General features: G+C 46.2%; 1 pseudogene; it reads left to right on the top strand.

Moving 5' to 3' along the window:
• The window catches only part of LOC115117996 (actin-binding LIM protein 3-like), a 183982-nt pseudogene that overhangs the window by 93474 nt on the left and 77425 nt on the right, over positions 1–13083 (top strand).

A 13083-nucleotide genomic window follows, 5' to 3' on the forward strand; every position in this document is an offset into this window, starting at 1 on the left:
ATGACTGATTACTCTCCTAGGCTGACTAGATGACTGATTACTCTCCTAGGCTGACTAGATGACTGATTACTCTCCTAGGCTGACTAGATGACTGATTACTCTCCTAGGCTGAGTAGATGACTGACTAGTCTCCTAGGCTGACTAGATGACTGATTACTCTCCTAGGCTGAGAAGATGACTGATTACTCTCCTTGGCTGAGAAGATGACTGACTAGTCCCCTGGGCTGACTAGATGACTGATTACTCTCCTAGGCTGAGTAGATGACTGACTAGTCCTCTAGGCTGACTAGATGACTGACTACTCCCCTAGGCTGACTAGATGACTGACTAGTCCTCTAGGCTGACTAGATGACTGACTACTCCCCTGGGCTGACTAGATGACTGATTACTCCCCTAGGCTGACTAGATGACCGACTAGTCTCCTAGGCTGAGTAGATGACTGACTAGTCTCCTAGGCTGACTAGATGACTGACTAGTCTCCTAGGCTGAGTAGATGACTGATGATTTTCATTGTCAACACAAATATAAATGTAGACCCCTGGATCTCTCTCTTTTATCTCAGCCCCCCCCCAGCTTTCTTTACGTTTGGGTCAGTCACAGTGGTCAGGTATTCTGCCACTGTGTACTCTCTGTTTAGGGCCAAATAGCATTCTAGTTTGCTCTGGGGTTTTTTGTTAATTATTTCCAATGTGTCAAGTAATAATATTTTTGTTTTCTCATGATTTGGTTGGGTTTAATTAGGTTGCTGTCCTGGGGCTCTGTGGGCTATGTTGGCTCCCTCCACCTCTCCCTCCCTCTCCCTCGCTCCACCTTTCCCTCTCTGTCCCTCTCTACCTGTCTCTCTCTCCCTCTCTACACCTATCCCTCTTTCTCTCCCTCTCTCCCTCTTTCTCTCCCTCCCTCTCTCCACCTCTCTCCCTCTCTTCCTCGCTCCACCTTTCCCTCGTTGTCCCTCTCCACCTCTCTCTCCCTCTCTACACCTATCCCTCTTTCTCTCCCTCTCTCCCTCGCTCCACCTTTCCCTCTCTGTCCCTCTCTGTCCCTCTCTCTCTCTCCCTCTCCCTCTCCCTCTCTCCACCTCTTCCTCTCTCCCTCTCTCCACCTCTCTCCCTCTCTCCCTCGCTCCACCTTTCCCTCGCTGTCCCTCTCCACCTCTCTCTCCCTCTCTACACCTATCCCTCTTTCTCTCCCTCTCTCCCTCGCTCCACCTTTCCCTCTCTGTCCCTCTCTCCACCTCTCTCTCTCTCCCTCTCCCTCTCCCTCTCTCCACCTCTTCCTCTCTCCCTCTCTACCTCTCTCTCTCTCTCCCTCTCTACACCTATCCCTCTTTCTCTCCCTCTCTCCCTCTCTCTCTCTCTCCCTCTCTCCACCTCTCTCCCTCTCTCCCTCGCTCCACCTTTCCCTCGCTGTCCCTCTCCACCTCTCTCTCCCTCTCTACACCTATCCCTCTTTCTCTCCCTCTCTCCCTCGCTCCACCTTTCCCCTCTGTCCCTCTCTCCACCTCTCTCTCTCTCCCTCTCCCTCTCTCCACCTCTTCCTCTCTCCCCCTCTCCACCTCTCCCTCTCTCCCCTGTGGTATTGTGTTAATCATTCTGTCTGAGTGTTTTCACAGTGTCACTAATGAAACTCTATTTATCCGTTTGTATCTGGCCTGTACTTGCAGGCCTCGAGCACAGTAACAGCTCTTATCTGGAGCTACAGTAGTCAGGAAGCAGCTCCTATACCATAGAAATAACAGCTCCTGGATCAGTATTAGATTCCCCCTCAGCTACAGTAGTCAGGAAGCAGCTCCTATACCATAGAAATAACTGCTCCTGGATCAGTATTAAGATTCCCCCTCAGCTACAGTAGTCAGGAAGCAGCTCCTATACCATAGAAATAACTGCTCCTGGATCAGTATTAAGATTCCCCCTCAGCTACAGTAGTCAGGAAGCAGCTCCTATACCATAGAAATAACTGCTCCTGGATCAGTATTAAGATTCCCCTCAGCTACAGTAGTCAGGAAGCAGCTCCTATACCATAGAAATAACTGCTCCTGGATCAGTATTAAGATTCCCCCTCAGCTACAGTAGTCAGGAAGCAGCTCCTATACCATAGAAATAACTGCTCCTGGATCAGTATTAAGATTCCCCCTCAGCTATCTGTTATCTGTGGTCTGATGTAAGACCTTAGGAGAGCCATGGCTGTACAGTACCCTTCTTATGGGCATTTTAATTCAACATTCGTAGCCTGGCCAGCCCACTGCTGAGAGAGCCAGTCAGAGAAAGGGCCATGAAGAGGGAACAGGATCGGAGCCATGAAACACATTTAGTGTGACACGTGCCGCGTTAAACAGAGGGAAATTATATGGACTCGAACTCGAGCGCAATCAGAGACACATACACAGATTTACTCACTGTCATTTCAGTGTTGGTCTCTTTAGATGTTTGCTACAATGTGTAATACAATCCTTATGTGAGTACATTTTCTTTACTCGGTGTGCATGCATACAGATACCCAATCCACATAACGGGAGGCCAAGCCAACTATGACATCTTCTTCCTAGATGTAAATCTGCATGCTAGCTCCGAGTTCAAATTGTTACCCTGGCATCATTCCTGGTTTCTGCCGGTAACTATCAAACAATCAGTTGCCGTCCTCTCTGCCTAATGTCCTCCTCTGGTGTGATCAGTGCTTTGTTGACAGGCCATTTCATTGCTGTCCCAGTCCAGGCTAAACAACCTCTCTCTCTCTCTCTCTGTTTCTCTGTCTCTCTCTCTCTCTCTCTCTGTATCTCTCTCTCTGGGCTCTCACTCTCTCTCTCTCTCTCTCTCTCTCTCTGTATCTCTGTATCTCTCTCTCTCTCTCAATTCAATTCAATTCAAGGGCTTTATTGGCACGGGAAACATGTGTTAACATTGCCAAAGCAAGTGAGGTAGACAACATGCAAAGTGAATATATAAAGTGAAAAACAACAAAAATGAACAGTAAACATTACACATACAGAAGTTTCAAAACAGTAAAGACATTACAAATGTCATATTATATATATACAGTGTTTTAAAAATGTACAAATGGTTAAAGGACACAAGATAAAATAAATAAGCATAAATATGGGTTGCATTTACAATGGTGTTTGTTCTTCACTGGTTGCCCTTTTCTCGTGGCAACAGGTCACAAATCTTGCTGCTGTGATGGCACACTGTGGAATTTCACCCAGTAGATATGGGATTTGGATTTGTTTTCGAATTCTTTGTGGATCTGTGTAATCTGAGGGAAATATGTCTCTCTAATATGGTCATACATTGGGCAGGAGGTTAGGATGTGCAACTCAGTTTCCACCTCATTTTGTGGGCAGTGAGCACATAGCCTGTCTTCTCCTTTCTCAATAGCAAGGCTATGCTCATTGAGTCTGTACATCGTCAAAGCTTTCCTTAATTTTGGGTCAGTCATAGTGGTCAGGTATTCTGCCGCTGTCTACTCTCTGTGTAGGGCCAACTAGCATTCCAGTTTGCTCAGTTTTTTTGTTAATTCTTTCCAATGTGTCAAGTAATTATCTTTTTGTTTTCTCATGATTCGGTTGGGTCTAATTGTGCTGCTGTACTCGGGCTCTGTAGGTTGTGTTTGTGAACAGAGCCCCAGGACCAGCTTGCTTAGGGGACTTCTCCAGGTTCATCTCTCTGTAGGTGATGGCTTTGTTATGGAAGGTTTGGTAATCGCTTCCTTTTAGGTGGTTATAGAATTTAATGGCTCTTTTCTGGATTTTGATCATTAGTGGGTATCAGCCTAATTCTGCTCTGCATGCATTATTTGGTGTTCTACGTTGTACACGGAGGATATATTTGCAGAATTCTGCGTGCAGAGTCTCAATTTGGTGTTTGTCCCATTTTGTGAAGTCTTGGTTGGTGAGCGGACCCCAGACCTCACAACCATAAAGGGCAATGGGCTCTATGACTGATTCAAGTATTTTTATCTCTCTCTCTCTTCAAGCAAACTCTCTCTCTCTTTCTCTTTCTCTCAATTCAATTCCATTCAAGGCGCTTTATTGGCTTGGGAAACATATGCTAACATTGCCAAACCAAGTGAAGTAGATAATAAACAAAAGTGAAATAATAAAATAAAAAATTATAAGAAATGTTGTTGTTTTTTCCAAAAGAAAATGCACATTTTAACCAAACACTGTTTGTGTACATGGATTTTATAATGTTGTATATTTTTCCCCCAACACCACTTTCCATCAGTTTGTATAGCAGACCCTCATGCCAAATTGAGTCAAAAGATTTTTTGAAATCAACAAAGCATGAGAAGACTTTGCCTTTGTTTTGGTTTGTTTGTTTGTCAATTAGGGTGTGCAGGGTGAATACATGGTCTGTTGTACGGTAATTTGGTAAAAAGCCAATTTGACATTTGTTCAGTACATTGTTTTCACTGAGGAAATGTCTGCTGTTTATGATAATGCAGAGGATTTTCCCAAGGTTGCTGTTGACACATATCCCACGGTAGTTATTGGGGTCAAATTTGTCTACTTGGGGTGATCAGTCCTTGGTTCCAAATATTGTGGAAGATGCCAGAGCTAAGGATGATGTTAAAGAGTTTAAATATTGCCAATTGGAATTTGTGGTCTGTATATTTCATAATTTCATTGAGGATACTATCAACACCACAGCCTTTTTGGGTTGGAGGGTTTGTGTCTTTCTAGAAAAATCTCTCTCTCTTCTCAGAGGTTGCAGAGGGGTGGCAACCATTCCTTATCTGGTCCTGGTGAGGCTTGTCTGCCAATAGCGCTGCATTTCTTCAGGGTGGATCGCATTAGAATAATACTCAGCATGCTTTGCAATTGTTAATTTTTACATATACATTAATATTTAGTTAATTTAGCAGACACTTTTATCACACCATAATGCTATCAGACTTCTGATTTAAAAAATGTGAACCGCTATATAAAAAGGCATTGAAAATACAAATTACTATATTTTGAAAATGCAAAATACATTTGTAGTGTAGTTCAGTGTAATTCAAATCACAAAATACTCAGAATACTCAATAATAAGTTTCATATACATAGAAAACTGCCCATCTCTGGGTCCACTGAGACAGCCATCAAGACTAATTGTGTGCCATGCCATTACCAAGGAATGGGAGGAGAGGAGTGGAGTGGAGGGGGGCTGTCAGGCCTGTCCTGCGGTGTGAAAATTTGAATTGTGTCTGTTGGCTGTTGATAAATACAATCTCTCTCCCATCTTCCTCCTCCTCCCCCATCTGGTCCTCTCCTGGCTGACCTGGCATCCGTTTGGCGTGGAGACGGTAGCAGCAGGCAGTGTGGTCTTTATTTTGATTTATTTATGGACTAACTTAATTATTCATTGGGCCAGATAGAGAGAATAAACTGTAGGGTGTGCAGATCTCACCGCTAGTCTTTCAAAGGCTGTTTCTCTGGTCATGAATGGCCAGTGATTTGTTTCGCTGGCTGGGGCTCAGGCTCTTTGATCAGTGAGGAAGATCAGTGAGACAAAGAGGAGTCAGTGTGTTCATATAATTAGAGGAATCGTGTAGCTAACTGTAGTACTGTTGATAGTCTCCAGATGTCGGCTACTATATGCTTGTATTTTCTATGGTCCATATCAGGGTATCCCAAACTGGGTCCTGGAACTCCCACCTGGTTGCACGTTTTGGTTGTTTTCCTCTAGCACTACGCAGCTGATTCAAAGAGCCAACGTTGGTGATTTGAATCAGCTGTGCAGTGCTAGTGTTTGACAAACTCTGTTCTAGATGTCTTCACTGGGGGGTTGATGGTAACAGAATCTCAGTTGTGCAAAATCATCTATTGTTTTAGTTCACATATCTCTTTCTTTTGGTTTAATTGATTCATTTTCATTTGATTTCTTTTCATGTAATTGAATCATTTTCATTTGATTTCTTTTCATGTAATTGATTCATTTTCATTTGATTTCTTTTCATGTAATTGATTCATTTTCATTGAATTGATTCGTTTGTTTTCATGGCTGGTAGAAATAACACCAGCTGTGTTCTTTAGTGCTTCCCAATGTGGGTGGGAGAGGTGGTACCCATGAATCATACAAATAATGTGTTGAAGTTGAAATGAGGCCAGGGCCAGTGTGGTGAAATTGCTCTTCCCTGATCTCACCCACACACACTGTGGCTGTCTCCCTGACTGGCAGCGTGTGTAGCGAGGTGCCCCAGGTGGATGTGTGTGTCCTGTCCATGCTGCAGAGTGTTGTTGTCAGCCGGTGTTATTGGAGCGAGCAGCGAACAGAATCGTGTTTCACTCCTCCTGAGGGGCAGGTTTGGGGTTGGGGGTGCTGTACCTGCGATTGTTCCTGTTCCTCCTCAGAGTCTCAGTCAAGCCCTCTGCTCGACCGCTGCCTACAGACACTGGAGCAACACTGTGCATCACTCATTATGGTGTCTGACTACACTACCAGTCTGACTATTCATATTCTGACTCTACTCTGACTCTACTCATACTCATATTCTGACATTATTCATACTCATATTCTGACTCTACTCATGCTCTGACTCTATTAATACTCTAAATCTACTCATACTCTGACTCTATTCATACTCTGATTCTGCTCATACTCTGACTCTACTCATACTCTATTCGTACTCTGACTCTACTCGTACTCTACTCATGCTTTGACTCTACTCATACTCTACTCATACTCTGACTCTACTCATACTCTACTCTGATTCTACTCATACTCTGACTATACATACTCTGACTCTACTCATATACTCATACTCTGACTCTACTCTTGCTCTACTCTGACTCTACTCATACTCGGATTCTATTCATACTCTGACTCTACTCATACTTATACTCTACTCATACTCATCTCATAATCTGACTCTATTCATACTCTGACTCTATTCATACTCTTAAACTACTCATACTCTGACTCTATTCATACTCTGACTCTACTCATACTCTGACGCTACTCATACTCTGACTCTATTCATACTCTGATTCTGCTCATACTCTGACTCTACTCATACTCTACTCTGACTCTACTCATACTCTAACTCTACTCATACTCTGACTCTATTCATACTCTGATTATACTCATACTCTACTCATACTCTGACTCTACTCATACTCTGACTCTATTCGTACTCTGACTCTACTCATACTCTACTCTTACTCTGACTCTACTCATAATCTACTCTGACTCTACTCATACTCTGACATTACTCATACTCTGACTATCCATACTCTGACTCTACTCATTCTCTACTCTGACTCTACTCATACTCATACTCTACTCTGACTCTATTCATACTCTGACTCTATTCATACTCTGACTCCACTCATACTCTGACTCTACTCATACTCTACTCATACTCATACTCTACTCATACTCCGACTCTACTCATGCTCTACTCTGACTCTATTCATACTCTGACTCTACTCATACTTATACTCTACTCATACTCATATCATACTCTGACTCTATTCATACTCTGAAACTACTCATACTCTGACTCTATTCATACTCTGACGCTACTCATACCTGACTCATATGCTACTCATACTCTACTCATACTCATACTCTGCCTCTACTCATACTCTGACTCTACTCATACTCTGGCTCTACTGATACTCTGACTCTACTCATACTCTGACTCTATTCATACTCTGACTCTACTGATACTCTGACTCTACTCATACTCTGGCTCTACTGATACTCTGACTCTACTCATACTCTGACTCTATTCATACTCTGACTCTACTGATACTCTGACTCTACTCATACTCTGACTCTCTCTACATCACTTGCTCCAGTTTCAACTGTTCTGCCTGCGGCTATGGAATCCTGACTGGGTTTCTGTACAGCACTTTGAGATATCAGCTGATGTACGAAGGGCTGTATAAATACATTTGATTTGATTTGTTGACTACTAAGGGAATGATTAAAACCTGCTAGAATAGAATATCTGTCTCCTTTCATTGCTGCATTCAAAATGATCACGCCGTTCATTCACTAATAGGTTTGTAAGGCTTTTAGCCATCGGGAGAGATAGCATGTATGTATCTCTGTCTACGTCTCATAATGGTCATTCTCTGTCAGCGGCAGCCTCCTGTGGGATGATTTAGTGTGAGGTGCTTTCTACCAAGCTAGGCTACTAAACACTTTGCCTCAGGTACTGTCACACTCAGCTGGATCTTAAGCCAGTTAGCTTCTTTTTTTATTTTATTTTAAACATGCACACTGTGGTTTGAGTTACAGTAATAGCACTGTTAATAAGCATCTACATGTCCACAGTTGGGTTAATGTGATTATACAGTGTGGCTGTGATTAATATATTGTAACGATGTGCGCTGAGAGTTCAGGGAGTTTTAATATAATTTACATTTACATTTAAGTCATTTAGCAGACGCTCTTATCCAGAGCGACTTACAAATTGGTGCTTTCACCTTATGACATCCAGTGGAACAGCCACTTTACAATAGTGCATCTAGGTCTTTTAAGGGGGGGTGAGAAGGATTACTTTATCCTATCCTAGGTATTCCTTAAAGAGGTGGGGTTTCAGGTGTCTCCGGAAGGTGGTGATTGACTCCGCTGTCCTGGCGTCGTGAGGGAGTTTGTTCCACCATTGGGGGGCCAGAGCAGCGAACAGTTTTGACTGGGCTGAGCGGGAACTGTACTTCCTCAGTGGTAGGGAGGCGAGCAGGCCAGAGGTGGATGAACGCAGTGCCCTTGTTTGGGTGTAGGGCCTGATCAGAGCCTGGAGGTACTGAGGTGCCGTTCCCCTCACAGCTCCGTAGGCAAGCACCATGGTCTTGTAGCGGATGCGAGCTTCAACTGGAAGCCAGTGGAGAGAGCGGAGGAGCGGGGTGACGTGAGAGAACTTGGGAAGGTTGAACACCAGACGGGCTGCGGCGTTCTGGATGAGTTGTAGGGGTTTAATGGCACAGGCAGGGAGTCCAGCCAACAGCGAGTTGCAGTAATCCAGACGGGAGATGACAAGTGCCTGGATTAGGACCTGCGCCGCTTCCTGTGTGAGGCAGGGTCGTACTCTGCGGATGTTGTAGAGCATGAACCTACAGGAACGGGCCACCGCCTTGATGTTATTTGAGAACGACAGGGTGTTGTCCAGGATCACGCCAAGGTTCTTAGCGCTCTGGGACGAGGACACAATGGAGTTGTCAACCGTGATGGCGAGATCATGGAACGGGCAGTCCTTCCCCGGGAGGAAGAGCAGCTCCGTCTTGCCGAGGTTCAGCTTGAGGTGATGATCCGTCATCCACACTGATATGTCTGCCAGACATGCAGAGATGCGATTCGCCACCTGGTCGTCAGAAGGGGGAAAGGAGAAGATTAATTGTGTGTCGTCTGCATAGCAATGATAGGAGAGACCATGTGAGGTTATGACAGAGCCAAGTGACTTGGTGTATAGCGAGAATAGGAGAGGGCCTAGAAGAGAGCCCTGGGGGACACCAGTGGTGAGAGCACGTGGTGAGGAGACGGATTCTCGCCACGCCACCTGGTAGGAGCGACCTGTCAGGTAGGACGCAATCCAAGCGTGGGCCGCGCCGGAGATGCCCAACTCGGAGAGGGTGGAGAGGAGGATCTGATGGTTCACAGTATCGAAGGCAGCCGATAGGTCTAGAAGGATGAGAGCAGAGGAGAGAGAGTTAGCTTTAGCAGTGCGGAGCGCTCCGTGATACAGAGAAGAGCAGTCTCAGTTGAATGACTAGTCTTGAAACCTGACTGATTTGGATCAAGAAGGTCATTCTGAGAGAGATAGCGGGAGAGCTGGCCAAGGACGGCACATTCAAGAGTTTTGGAGAGAAAAGAAAGAAGGGATACTGGTCTGTAGTTGTTGACATCGGAGGGATCGAGTGTAGGTTTTTCAGAAGGGGTGCAACTCTCGCTCTCTTGAAGACGGGAGGGACGTAGCCAGCGGTCAGGGATGAGTTGATGAGCGAGGTGAGGTAAGGGAGAAGGTCACCGGAGATGGTCTGGAGAAGAGAGGAGGGGATAGGGTCAAGCGGGCAGGTTGTTGGGCGGCCGGCCGTCACAAGACGCGAGATGTCATCTGGAGAGAGAGGGGAGAAAGAGGTCAGAGCACAGGGTAGGGCAGTGTGAGCAGAACCAGCGGTGTCGTTTGACTTAGCAAACGAGGATCGGATGTCGTCGACCTTCTTTTCAAAATGGTTGACGAAGTCATCTGCAGAGAGGGAGGAGGGGGAGGGGGAGGAGGATTCAAGAGGGAGGAGAAGGTGGCAAAGAGCTTCCTAGGGTTAGAGGCAGATGCTTGGAATTTAGAGTGGTAGAAAGTGGCTTTAGCAGCAGAGACAGAGGAGGAAAATGTAGAGAGGAGGGAGTGAAAGGATGCCAGGTCCGCAGGGAGGCGAGTTTTCCTCCATTTCCGCTCGGCTGCCCGGAGCCCTGTTCTGTGAGCTCGCAATGAGTCGTCGAGCCACGGAGCGGGAGGGGAGGACCGAGCCGGCCTGGAGGATAGGGGACATAGAGAGTCAAAGGATGCAGAAAGGGAGGAGAGGAGGGTTGAGGAGGCAGAATCAGGAGATAGGTTGGAGAAGGTTTGAGCAGAGGGAAGAGATGATAGGATGGAAGAGGAGAGAGTAGCGGGGGAGAGAGAGCGAAGGTTGGGACGGCGCGATACCATCCGAGTAGGGGCAGTGTGGGAAGTGTTGGATGAGAGCGAGAGGGAAAAGGATACAAGGTAGTGGTCGGAGACTTGGAGGGGAGTTGCAATGAGGTTAGTGGAGGAACAGCATCTAGTAAAGATGAGGTTGAGCGTATTGCCTGCCTTGTGAGTAGGGGGAAGGTGAGAGGGTGAGGTCAAAAGAGGAGAGGAGTGGAAAGAAGGAGGCAGAGAGGAATGAGTCAAAGGTAGACGTGGGGAGGTTAAAGTCGCCCAGAACTGTGAGAGGTGAGCCGTCCTCAGGAAAGGAGCTTATCAAGGCATCAAGCTCATTGATGAACTCTCCGAGGGAACCTGGAGGGCGATAAATGATAAGGATGTTAAGCTTGAAAGGGCTGGTAACTGTGACAGCATGGAATTCAAAGGAGGCGATAGACAGATGGGTAAGGGGAGAAAGAGAGAATGACCACTTTGGAGAGATGAGGATCCCGGTGCCACCACCCCGCTGACCAGAAGCTCTCGGGGTGTGCGAGAGCACGTGGGCGGACGAAGAGAGAGCAGTAGGAGTAGCGGTGTTGTCTGTGGTGATCCATGTTTCCGTCAGAGCCAAGAAGTCGAGGGACTGGAGGGAGGCATAGGCTGAGATGAACTCTGCCTTGTTGGCCGCAGATCGGCAGTTCCAGAGGCTACCGGAGACCTGGAACTCCACGTGGGTCGTGCGCGCTGGGACCACCAGATTAGGTGGCCGCGGCCATGCGGTGTGGAGCGTTTGTATGGTCTGTGCAGAGAGGAGAGAACAGGGATAGACAGACACATAGTTGACAGGCTAGAGAAGAGGCTACGCTAATGCAGAGGAGATTGGAATGACAAGTGGACTACACGTCTCGAATGTTCAGAAAGTTAAGCTTACGTAGCAAGAATCTAATTGACTAAAATGATTAAAATGATACAGTACTGCTGGGGTAGGCTAGCTGCGTTGTTGACACTACCCTAATCAAGTCGTACCGTTGAGTGTGAAGTTTCTACAATGCTGCTTTTCGGGAGCTAGCTGGCTAGCTAGCAGTGTTGGTTACGTTACGTTGCGTTAGGAGAACGACAATAGCTGGCTAGCTAACCTAGAAAATCGCTCTAGACTACACAATTATCTTTGAAACAAAGACGGCTATGTAGCTAGCTATGTAGCTAGCTACGATCAAACAAATCACACTGTTGGGACTGTAATGAAATGAAATGAAAATGTGATACTACCTGTGGAGCGAAGCGGAATGCGACCGGAATGCGAAAGTTCTATTCTATAATAAACATAATCCAAAGCAAGAAACACTAACCAGCACATGACACAGGAACAGAAACAATGATGCCTGGGGAAGCAACCAAAGGGAGAAACATATATATATATATATAGGGAAGGTAATCAGGGAAGTGATGGAGTCCAGGTGAGTCTGATGATGCGCAAGTGTGCGTAACGATGGTGACAGGTGCGCGCCATAACGAGCAGCCTGGTGACCTAGAAGCCAGAGAGGGAGCTCACGTGATAGTACCCTCTCCCCGACGCACGGCTTTAGCCGCAGGACGCCGACCAAAAAGACGATCCTGGGGATCAGGAGCGTACCGAAAACCTGTCAGTCCGGCTGAGACGCGGGAGCATGGCGACCTAGAGCGCCTTGGAGAGAGCATCCGTGACGGTACCCCCTCCCCGACGGGTTCGGCTCCAGCCGCAGGACGCCGACCAAAGGGACGATCCCGGGGATCAGGAGCGGGAGCACACATGATATATATCCACTTTTCAAAATCCTCATGTATGGGTTATAGTATTTTAACCTTTGACTTTATAGGGGTCATGGGTCACACAGGCCGGGCTTATATAATGTGCCGTAGTGACACACACACACGCACGCACGCACGCACACACACGCTACCCATGTTTACCAAAGAGATGGCATGCCATGGTTGAAATGTGACAGTCACAATTCACTCAAGCCCTAATCAAACACTTCATGACACTGTCTGACCCATAAAACCTCTGGCTGAGGAACACTGCTTGTTACAGCATGTTGTGTGTTCATGCTATTTCCAACGGAGGCTATTAGCCCATATTGCTCTGTACTGTTGAGACCATCTTTTTGATTACCGGTTACATTACATTGTTGTTGTTCCCTTTTCCTCTATTGTGTTAATATCTCACGTCTGTTCTACTCTTTTCTTCACTAACTCTAGACCAGCGACGTTAATATCTCACGTCTGTTCTACTCTTTTCTTCACTACCTCTAGACCACATCTCGTCTGTTCTACTCTTTTCTTCACTAACTCTAGACCAGCGACATTAATATCTCACATCTGTTCTACTCTTTTCTTCACTAACTCTAGACCAGCGAAGTCAATATCTCACATCTGTTCTACTCTTTTCTTCACTAACTCTAGACCAGCGACGTCAATATCTCACGTCTGTTCTACTCTTTTCTTCACTACCTC

This window comes from Oncorhynchus nerka, linkage group LG10 (genome assembly GCF_034236695.1).
Source record: "Oncorhynchus nerka isolate Pitt River linkage group LG10, Oner_Uvic_2.0, whole genome shotgun sequence".
Lineage (NCBI taxonomy): Eukaryota > Metazoa > Chordata > Actinopteri > Salmoniformes > Salmonidae > Oncorhynchus > Oncorhynchus nerka.